Here is a 10,381-nt window from a genome sequence, read left to right on the forward strand (position 1 = left end):
GGGGCCGTCAAGGACCAGCAGGCCTTGAGGGACACGGCGGACCAACAGGTCCAGCAGGGCTTCATGGACCGCCGGTGAGTTAAAAAACATTCAGTACTCTTGAATGATGCAGAACTGACTGCAGTCATCAAGTCTGTGTTTATGCTGCTTTTCATTGGTGTAGGGAGCCGACGGCATCATGGGGGAGCAGGGGAGACAGGGAAGAGAGGGGCTCAAGGTGAGCTGTCAACGTTGTGTCAGTCCAGGTTTTCTCCATTGAATAGAACTTGTTTTTTTTAAATTTGATTTGAGAAATTATTGGTGTTAATTTGTTATTTTAGGGAGATCGAGGACCAGCTGGTATCCAAGGACTTGCTGGGCCTCGAGGCGATAAGGTAAAACAAACACAAATACCAAATTAAAGTTTTGGAATGAGGCATGTAAGATATAGATTTAACTGAGAAAATGTTATAAGTTTTGGCCGTGTTAATAAGAGAGATAGGGAATCCACTGCATGTCTTTTATTTTTATTGAGCTTCAAAGAATAAAATAAATAAGGATTTATTCTTTGTAGCTTAGAGCCAAAATTAAACATTGGCTGACTTTATTTTCTGTGGACGCAAGAAACATGCATTAATTCCCACAAATGTTGATAGTTCCCACCTCTGCTCATTGTGTTATTTTGTTGAGTTTCTTTCTGTGAAAAACACTTCAAAAGACTGTGATCATGCAGCGAACAGTATGAAACACTGCTTATGTTTTGCTGTTCTTTTTAAAGGGTCGGGAAGGACGAGCCGGGTTTTCTGGCCTGCCTGGTCCTTTTGTGAGTATGAGTGAGGGAAGTTATGTCAGTTTGGTGCTTCTTGTGCCTTAACACTAATGTGATTATATTTTTACTCACAGGGAGAGATGGGAAAATCTGGAGAGAGAGGTCTTGAAGGAGATCCTGGTATTAAGGTTCCTGTGTGGCTACACTTCTAATTCTGTAATTCTGTGACAGAATAATTAAACATGCAAAGACACTAAACTAACTCTACATTGTTCTATGGGCTCGCAGGAGGTTGGGGATTCTTTTAACAGAAATTCCATATAGTTTTAATTTGTGCATAATCAAATGACGTCTTGATGGTTGTGTTTTAGATATCTTTCAAAAAGCCTCCTATAACTCAGCATCAAGGAGATCATCCTCCACACAAGTTCAGATGTGTGGCAGCGAAGTTTCAGGATTGTTGTTCTTTGTTTTTCATAAGTGTGTCCATTTTGTGTAGGGCAGAGCTGGAATCCCAGGGTTGACTGGGCCTAAAGGCCTGAAGGTGATCGTACCTAAGCATTTCACACAGCATGACAACATCAGCAAACAATTTTCATTTGGCCTTTTCTGCCAAAGAATTGTTTAACGACAAAAGAGAATGTGAAAATAGGAAACATTAAAAATATAACTCTCTCATTTTAGGGGTTTCAAGGTGATTTGGGCAACCGGGGAGAGGATGGCAATATCGGGCCTTTGGTAAGACCAACCATGAATAAAGTTCCTGAACAAACATTTGGAAGCACTAAGACTTATAAATGCTTACGGGTTGAGCTTCTGTATGAAAAAGTTCTACAAAAATATGTATACTGCACAACCTGTGTTTCTATCACTGGAGTATAAAGTCACATACTTACAGTGTTTGCATTCAGTGTTTATTTGGAATATCTTGTTCATTTAACAATAGGAGTCGCTTAGCCTTTATGTTCTATATTCTCCTCTTAGGGGCCAGTTGGTACGAGTGGAGACATTGGAGACAGTGGACCAACAGGCCAAAAAGTGAGATTACTTATTTGCAGCAAACATTTAGTGATCCCAATTTCTTGCCTTGAAATGTAACAAATAGATCAATCTTTTTTTTTTCTCAGGGATTATCAGGGAAGACAGGACCTCCTGGCCTCCAAGGACTTGTAGGAAGGAGTGTGAGTGTTTCATTTCCAATTGTGATGTTGATCTTCAAATGGATGACATTGCATAAAATATTTTAATATGAGTAATGAAAAGGAACGAGACTGAAACAGCAGAGTCAGTACCTGGTCCACTAACTTGAGAAAAGTGAAAATTCATGATGCATATGTGATGATTTCCAGGGTGAACCTGGCAGTCGAGGGATTAAAGGGACACCAGGAAAACATGGAAAGAGGGTAAGCTGCATATCATCACTGTGAGGCTTGTATGTATCAGGGACAAAAAACACTTTTTGCTTGTTTACTTGTTTGTTTGTTTGTTTGTTTGTTTTATTTCAAACATGGTAACTGAAAAGAAAATAATCAGTACAATAAAAGTGCGAACTTTGGAGGAAACCCAGAGCGAACAGCACAGAGGTTAGGTCCAAATCATACATCTTGGCAACGAGTAGGCATTATTAGATTTCATGATCTTTTTGAGAGAGGAAAATTCAGAACGTTTGAATCACTGAAGTCTCAGTACCACATTTCCAAGAATGATCAATTACAAGACAGACATTGTGTGCATGAGAAAGCCAGCCCACTCATCCATTACAGTTTTTCAACTACAAAAAACTAAATATTTTTGTGTCAACATTTTTTCCAGAAATGCTGAATTTGAGTGTTGATAAACATAACATTTCACAGTAAAACACTGCTGGAGTCTCACCATGTTGTCCCAAATGTAAAAGTCAAGTAAGCTGCATTGCCTGTGGAAATGCAATTCCATTCAGATATTATGGAGGCTAATATACGCAAATATTAGTTTTGCAATAAAGCAATACATGTCAGCAAATCCACTCCTATCTTTGCTTGGAAGTGTCAGTGGAGGAAATAGAATTTTCTTAAACAACATGAGGAAGGGATTCGGTCACTATTAATGCTGGTAAGGAAAGCAATTATGGTGAAGTTTGTAGGAGGTGACCCTTCCTCTGTTCTTGTATGGAAAATTCAGATATCTGAGGTTCTGACTCTTAAAAAGTTGAGACATCACATCAGAGGAATTCACACTTTTCGGCAGAAATGGAAGACACCATTGGAACATTATTGGAGTTAAATGCAATTTGGAACTGAACTAATTCTTGAAATTAGACATTAGGACCTCTGACCCTTTAATGAACTCCATTATAATGACTTTCATATTCTTGGAGTTTGAGTGCTGTTCTTTTCTTCTGTATTTTTATTTGTGGAACAGTTTTGTTCATTTGTGAAAATTGTAATTTTGTAAAAAAAAAAAAAAAAAGAAAAAAGAATGCCTTTTGGAAAGTTCAATAAAAGGTAAAAAACTAAAAATATGCTGGTATTACTGAATTACTTTCTGAGTACAGAATGTATAGTGAATTGTTGTCCAGAAAGTGTTTTACCTTACTGAGTATTGAAATGTCTTGTGTCAGTTTGTTTCACATGTTTTAACTTGAGAGTTCCATTTTATTTTTCACCCAGAATTACACTGAGGAATTTGGTTACAATATTAATCCCATCTATCTGCATGATACTCTCAAATACCTTAACTTCAGTTTTGCTTTGATTCAGTGAATATGCATTTCTGTTAAAACAATTCTTTAATTTAGCTTCCAAATCAAATTTAAATATTTCTGCAGTTATTATCAAGTGCTTTATGTAAACCTTCTGCAAATAAAGCCAATTTAAAAAACTGCAAATTTCTTAAGGATGAAAAGTTTGGGACTCAGTACTGACCCATGGGGGATACCGCAAGCAATGTCCAAACATTTACGTGTTAAAAGTTCAGTTGATGCAATAGAATGCAACTGTAATTTTAAAATAATTGAAACCCTGGTTTTCCTCAGGGGGTTCAAGGTAAAAAGGGGGACAATGGGCTGATAGGAAGCAAAGGACTGAAGGTATGATTGTTTTTTTAGTTGTCTGGACATTCAGTTAATACAAACTTCATCAATTATTGAAACAGTTCACTTGGTTCTCTCACTTGTGACATTTTTGACCATGCTATGAAGGGTAAAAGAGGAGAGGAAGGACCAAAGGGAAAACAAGGCCCCACTGTGAGTAAATTATTTCCACTGAATAGTTTCTTTTGTGTCTTTTTTCACTGAAATCTCTACTCATGTCATATGTGACCATCCTTTAGGGTGAAAGAGGCTGGCCTGGACCTCAGGGATACAGAGGACTTCTTGTAAGATGATTTCTGTCATTCATTCCTTCTAAAAATCCGGTTATCCTTGCTGATCAGCTTACATTCCACGTTGGTCTCATCCATTCATCCATATTCATTATCAGCTTGACTCCAGAGCAGAGTCACAAGACTGGATCTCTTCCCAGTTGGTATTTCCTAAAAGGAAGTGTGCACTCATGAGCTGCTTTCCTCAAAAAAGCTAGAGAACAGCTTTTTTTTTTTAACCACAGACAGTCCCCCCCCGCCCCGCCCCGCCACTTATTTAGCCTGCTGCCTGCACCATAGATTTGGATTTGAATACACTATGTGACACAGCAAAACCCATCTTTTCACTAATGTTCAGAGTTATGTGCGGAAGTTGTTGTAAAATATAGCTTAAGTGAATACTATGGGGGTGTGCGTGCGTGCGTGCGTGCGTGCGTGCGTGTGTGCGTGCGTGTGTGTGTGTGTGTGTGTGTGAAATCATTCTGCTTCAGGGTATCCAGGGTAACAGCGGACCATGGGGTGATATTGGCCCCCGTGGTCTTCCAGGTGACAAAGGGCCCCAGGGGCAGAGTGGGCTTCTCGGAGTTACAGGTTTCCCTGTAAGTTAATTTCACTGCTTTTGCTTTTTAAATATTTAAAATTTGTCATGTGCAGGCTGCAAATTGTGATATAAGCAGATCGATGTATGCCAGAGAAACAGAGCAGAGACTTATTTTATCTATTAGTTTTAAAGTGAAAGTTTCTAATGAGCAACTGCCATACCTGCCATTTATTCCCCATGAATCATTTGTTGACATCAATTTCTTTTATTTTGAAAATACTGAAAAACTAAAATTCAACAAAAGCATTTCTTTTTAAATAGCACGGCTTTAATTCTAAATGCATGAGAGTATAGTCATTTCTTTGCTATGTTTGGTGTGGTGGTCTAGAGCAATTCCTTCATTGACTGTAGCATGAAGATAAATTCAATAGCCCTTTTTTGCTAAAAAGCTACATTCTCACCGTCCTGCTCATATCTGAAAGCTCAGTTTTCAGAGTTTAGCATCTGAATGTCAATGAGGCTCTCTCTGAATGACTTTGGTATTTTCTGGTGAAAACAGGTATAATGAATGTAATATTACAGGTCCTTTTTATGCCGTGCTCCCGGTAAGCTATGAGGTGAGTCTTTCACTGTAACGTCACCCAGATATTGTATTAGGATTTTTCAATACCTTTCTGAATCTGTCTGAGTGGCCAGAAATGTACTTCATTTTTTTCACAAGACTACAAACCCTACCTGGACAAAGGACACCAGGACCTTGAGCCAGAGTTCATTTGTTCCCTTCAGACACAGGGCAAAGAAACTACATGGGAGTCTTACGTGGGGCCACTGTTTGTGAAGTCCAACATGGAGGAGCACTGCAGTGTTCACACAGTGTGAGAGAGTGTGGAGCCATGTGACAGGTGACATTTAATAATCCATCTAAATGTCCACACTAGGGTAAAGATGGACCTCAAGGATCAGCTGGATCAACTGGTCCAAACGGAGAAAAGGTAATTTAAAGAACAGTTTTTTCAGTCTGCTGATCTCTACGTATCTCACACTTTTTGTCTTTTTTTTTCATCAACCTGAAATGATTGCATGAAAGAGTTGTAAATATGATGAATAGGCATGAGAGGCATTTTCTGAATTAAATGATTCATTATTCAATCAGTGCCTTTTTTTTCTGTTATGTGTCACATTTCCAGGGATCCCAAGGAGTTGTGGGGGAGGAGGGAGTTGCCGGTCTCGATGGTGAGGAGGTATATTGATTAGACTGTGTTGGTCACAGATTGGATTTCTTCCTTTTTTTAAATGTTGGATTATCTGGCTGCAAAGCCACCAAATATAGATTAATAGTTTTACATGCATTTTGTTGCAATACCTACAGTATATTCAAGCCAGTGACTATCTGATAGTAACCAAGTGATTCTTTTTAAGGGTCCAATTGGCGTGAGGGGACCTAAAGGGCCATCTGGAGAAAAAGGCAAAACCGTTAAGTAAACATGAATGCCAGAGTGGTTTCATTCTCAGAATTATTTACAAACATTTGGTTTTGATGCATATTATCAGATGTTTACTGCATCTTTGAGGATCTGAGGAAGCACCACTCTCAAAGCACTGATAAGTTAAGACTTCATTTAAATTTCAGGGCTACAAAGGAAACAGTGGAGCTCCTGGACAGAAAGGGCAAAAAGGCACTGAAGGTGAAAGAGGAAACCGGGGCTCACAGGGAACAAAGGGACTGCCAGGGAAACAGGTGAGTATTTGCTCTGTATAAAGCGTAGTTGTGAAGGGAGGACTTCGCGGGCCTGCCGCCCTGTCTGTGTAACTCCCACACACCCACACACAAACACACACACTTTATTTGTGGGGTGATTGGGAATATATATGTTTTGTGTTATGTGGAATTATGAGTTGGGAATTGAGTTGAGTAAAAGGTTACCATAGCTTATTATGTCGTTTGATTGGCCAATCATTTTAATTATTATGTTCACTCTTATCATGTTGTCCTATCATTGCATATTTATTAATAGAGTCATTAAGTTGTGATATGTTAAAAGGGGAGTGGTTTATTCGTTTCTTTTCTGTGAGTGTGGGGGTAATTGGAACACCTGAGGTGAAACGATAAAGAGGCAGGCGTGGCTGCAGGTGAGAGAGACCTCTCTGGAGCTTGGAGCTGGAGAGGCAGGTGAATGAGAGATCTCCGTGAGGAGCTCTTCAAGTGTGCATGTCTTTTGCTTGCCCTGCTGTAACCTGGATTTAGGTTCCAGTCTCTCAGGTGGACATGACAACAGTTTACAGGAAGTAATAAATACTATTTTCATACTGATGCAAAGTGGGGGTGAATGAACTCAAGTACTTGGAGTCAACTATCCATAGTGGTGGACAGCGTAAATAACAGAGTTTAGGATAAAGTGGGACAGACAATGGGAGTGTAAGACAGGAGGCTAAGCTGGAGTTGGTAGTGATGAAGATGCTGAGATTCCTGTTGGGAGGATTAAAGATAAACAGTGAAGGAGGCAGGAATTAGGATGAGATGACTCCTACAGGACGAGCTGTACTAGATACCAGAAAACTAAACGTTGAAGCAGAATTTACCCAAGACTCCTGAGACTCGCTGAAATGTGCAGAACAGTGAAGGAGACACTGAACTTCCTCTACTTTGTTTGACCTTATTAGGGTTACAGGGGAGCCTTGGGAGAGAGGGGGAAACAAGGCTTCCCCGGGCTTAAGGCGAGTCACCTACCCACAAAAATGACAGAACTGGATAGTGTGGCAATTTAGTGTTGAAATTTGTCATGATGATACATTCACAGGGTGATCCAGGCGCAAGGGGTCTGCCCGGCAAGTCTGGACGGTTTGGACCTGGGGGTAATACCGGGGCCACTGGATTCAAAGGCCAGAAGGGGCTCTTGGGACACACTGTCAGTACACTCTAAATACCAAATGCTGTCTGTCGTGGTATTAGCCTATAAAGGTGTAATATCCTTATTCAGAGGGCCTGTATACGCCAAAGAGAGGATTTGTTTATGACACAGGTGGAAATAAACTTTATGCTGTTCTGTTTCAGGGCCCTCCTGGTCATGTTGGTCCTACTGGACCAATTGGACCATCACCACCAGTATGTCTTATTTCACCCTAATTAATATACCCACTATATCTACTCAGTTTGCATGAAAATGTATGTGGAACTATTGATCATATTTGTTGTGTTTACTTTAAAGAGTTGCAAAAATGTTAGTCATATTGTAGTATATTTTTAACTTAGTCATATTTGGTGTAGTGTGCAGACAGCGACCTAAGGTGTAGGATTTGTTTTAAAGCAAAATGACTTGCTGCAGTTTGATTTTCTTTCACAAAAAATCAAACAGGTCAAACATGGTGATATAAGAATATTGCATGCGTGTGCTTGAAATACCCAGTAAGTTTTCCATCCACAACGTAATTCAAATTGAGGTTTCATGCAGTAATTGAATTTATGTTTAAATCATATATTCTTAAAATTATATTTCATTAAAATTCATGTGGGCCACACGGTGGCACAGTGGTTAGCACTCTAGCCTAACAGAAAGAATGTCCCCGGTTCAAAGGTTCAAACACTGACTGGCACTCGGGGCCTTTTTGTGTGGAGTTTGCATGTTCTCCCCGTGACTGCGCGGGTTCCCTCAAGGTCCTCTGGCTTCCTCCCACAAAATCCAAATCATGCATGCCAGGTTAATTGGTGGTTACTTAGTGACCCTGAATTACCCATCGGTGTGAATGTGACTGTGCATGGTTGTCTGTCCCTGTGTGTTGGCCCTGTGACAGGCTGGTGAACAGTCCAGGGTGGACCCCGCCCTCAACCTAAGTAGCTGGCTCCAGCCCCCTGCGACTCTGAGAAGGATAAAGCGGCTTGGAAAATGAATGAATGAGTAAAATTAATTTGGCCTTTTTTCCAGGGTTTGCCAGGTCAGACAGGTAATGAAGGCAAAACTGGAATCCCTGGACCAAAGGTAAAATGACTTATTTTAGTTATTTTGATACATTTCAGTGGTTTGAGTTTGTATCCACTGTCTATATGCGCTTTCTGTTATTTAGTTGTGTTTTTTGCTGTTCGTATCTGTTATTTAGGGCAGTCTTGGTGAGAAGGGCAAACCGGGTCTCGCAGGCACGAAAGGAAACATTGTGAGATTTCGATGTCTGTTTCACCCTGTGGGCACTGTTAATTTGATGTAGCATGTCGAATGGTGTGTGAGAAGATCCAAAAAGGTTATGTGTCTTTGTAACCCTCTTGCTTTTTCCAGGGCTTAAATGGTCAAAAAGGGGCGAAAGGAGATGCTGGAAAACGCGGCATCGTGGTACGATGACATTTCGAAACTTACAAATACACACATTTTTAAATTTTGAAGTCACTGTTGTTGTAAATATCTTTAAAAGATCTTTAATAATTTAATGATCTGCAACCCTGGGTTCACATCACCATAGTTCTACTTTGTTTACTATGTGACATTATTTTCAGGGCATTGTGGGAAAGACAGGGTTTATTGGCACCACTGGAGCTAAAGGTCGACCTGGACGTGCCGGCCCACCTGGTCCTCCAGGAACTAAAGGAACACAGGGGCCAATGGTAAGCACAAGCAACGCTAATATAAAAGAGGTACCTAATGCTAGATATAAAATTGTTGAAATCAAAGTATTTGATGTGTGACAACACATCAAATACTGTGACGCGTGACGACTGGCCGTCCAAATACTGTGTAGTGTGATGACTTATTGGATTATGGCTTGTCTGCTTCTCGATAAAATGAGCACTGAGATCTCTTTCATTTCACTGTTTGCTTTACAAAGGGTAAAAGAGGACAGCCTGGAAAGAAGGGGATCAGAGGAGCTGCTGGGAAAGTTGTGAGTTTTGATATTCTGATGCAAAAAAAAAAACAAAAAAAAAAAAAAACACATCTAATACAGCTGCATAGACACAGACACCACAAGCCAGACCTCATCAAACTAATCTGCTGTCTTTGTGGGGAAGTCATTATAGGCTCTAACTGTTTTCATAGCTCAATATTTTCAGTGTTTTTTGTTTTTTTATTGATGTTACATCAAGTTCCTTGGCAGTGAAATGTCTACACCGCAGCTTTTCTTTCTCACAAACAAAACATTGAAGTTTACTCATTACACATAAAAAAGTAGTAGTTGCTGAGCAGTATGTAACCTTGAATCTTATAAAACAACACATCTGCCAAATATTACATTTAAGCATCCCTAAATAGCATGTTAAGAGGTAGCACTGTGAAAGTTAGCCCAGTTGACATTCTGGATAAAGTGTGAAAATTCATTATATCGTAAGGCATACATTTCACTATGAGCCAGATAATAACATAAATTTTGAACCCAGTTTGTTCTCAGCCCATTTCATTGCTTATCATCCACTTCCTTCATTGGGTGTCTGAAAAATATTTGACTCATTATCAATATAGTTGTCAGGTGAATGTCATTTTTCTTCCAACCACAATATGCTGAATCGAACACATGCTCATTTAGGGGACTGAAGGCCTGCGAGGGAAACCAGGACCTGCTGGACCACGAGGAAAACCCGCAAGTATCCCTAATGACAGATAAATAAGCAAATTCAACCAACATAAATTCCATTTGATTTCTGGAAAAATCACATTTCATTTCCAAAACTGAAGCTAAAATTAATTGATAACAGTGTGTTACATTAACAGCGTCACAGATTTTAAAAAGATCTTTTCAGCTCATTTTCCATTCAACATGGTTAGCTATTGAATCTG

General features: G+C 39.7%; 1 long non-coding RNA gene across 1 annotated transcript; it reads left to right on the forward strand.

Annotated features, from left to right (window-relative positions):
• Positions 1-9,108: 9,108 nt before the first annotated feature.
• LOC115382355 (uncharacterized) lies at positions 9,109-10,186 on the forward strand. Its single transcript, XR_003930528.1, has 3 exons — positions 9,109-9,216; positions 9,438-9,491; positions 10,131-10,186. It is a non-coding gene; the product is annotated as an uncharacterized LOC115382355 (long non-coding RNA).
• Positions 10,187-10,381: the final 195 nt, after the last annotated feature.

The sequence above is a fragment of the Salarias fasciatus genome, chromosome 23, assembly GCF_902148845.1.
Source record: "Salarias fasciatus chromosome 23, fSalaFa1.1, whole genome shotgun sequence".
Taxonomy (NCBI): domain Eukaryota; kingdom Metazoa; phylum Chordata; class Actinopteri; order Blenniiformes; family Blenniidae; genus Salarias; species Salarias fasciatus.